At 53.6% G+C, this 884-nt stretch overlaps 1 protein-coding gene across 1 annotated transcript in view; it reads left to right on the top strand.

Annotated features, from left to right (window-relative positions):
- LOC123522489 (solute carrier family 22 member 20-like) overlaps positions 1-884 on the top strand; it is a 52,125-nt gene that overhangs the window by 14,475 nt on the left and 36,766 nt on the right. The window lies entirely within an intron of this gene.

Here is an 884-nt window from a genome sequence, read left to right as displayed (position 1 = left end):
ATAGTTGAATCACATCAAGAAGAGTTGTACCGTCATCATCACACTTTTTAAACATTTCCTCCTTCCTTGTGCTCATCATATTGTACCACAGTCTATTGCGTGTAAGACGGGACGTTGAAAAAGTTTGTGAAATCGCAGAATGGCCAAAAGGTGAGCCAGAGATGGGCAGTGAGCGCCCTCTGGAGGGAGACTGGCCTCCCCAGGGCTGCCACAGACCTTCCACCCGTGGAAAACAGTGTCTATGAAGCACTGTGCGTCGTGGCTACACACTGGGCTGATCACCACAAGGTCAGCAGTTCAAAACCACCAGGGGCTCCATGGGAGAAAGATGAGGCTTTCTACTCCCATACAGAGTTACAGTCTCAGAAACCCACAGAGGCAGTTCTACCCTGTCCTACGGGGTCCTGAGTTTGTTTGGGGTTTTTTGGGGTTTAGTGGAGTGCCGTCAGGCAGGGTCTGCCTGAAATCTCTCCCACCCTTGCCTGATGTTGGGCGGTGGAGTTTTGGTTTGGGTATTTAGACCTACCAGGTACAAGTGACAGTGTGACCAGCGTGAGGACAACAGCCGGACATGTTTAATGGGCACTAAGCACCGTTCATGCCCGATGTTGTGTCCGCCTGTGATAAGCCCGTGAAGCCAGGGCTGGCCTTCCCCCTCACGTTACAGCTGAGGAGATGGGGCTCAGCGAGGTGAGACACCACTGGGCTCATAGTCGGGATTTGAAGCCAGAGCCCTGGTGGCTCAGTGGTTAAGCGCTCGGCTGCTAGTGAACAGGTGGATGGTTCTAATTAACCAGCCGCTCACGGCTTCCATAAGACCACAGCCTCACAAGGGCTCATGCGGGAGGGGGGAGCGGGGAGGGAGGGGAAAAATGAGGACCTAA

The sequence above is a fragment of the Echinops telfairi genome, unplaced genomic scaffold, assembly GCF_000313985.2.
Source record: "Echinops telfairi isolate 266 unplaced genomic scaffold, ASM31398v2 ScPeMD7_7417;HRSCAF=8455, whole genome shotgun sequence".
NCBI lineage: Eukaryota > Metazoa > Chordata > Mammalia > Afrosoricida > Tenrecidae > Echinops > Echinops telfairi.
This window is presented reverse-complemented; position numbering and strand designations above follow the sequence as displayed.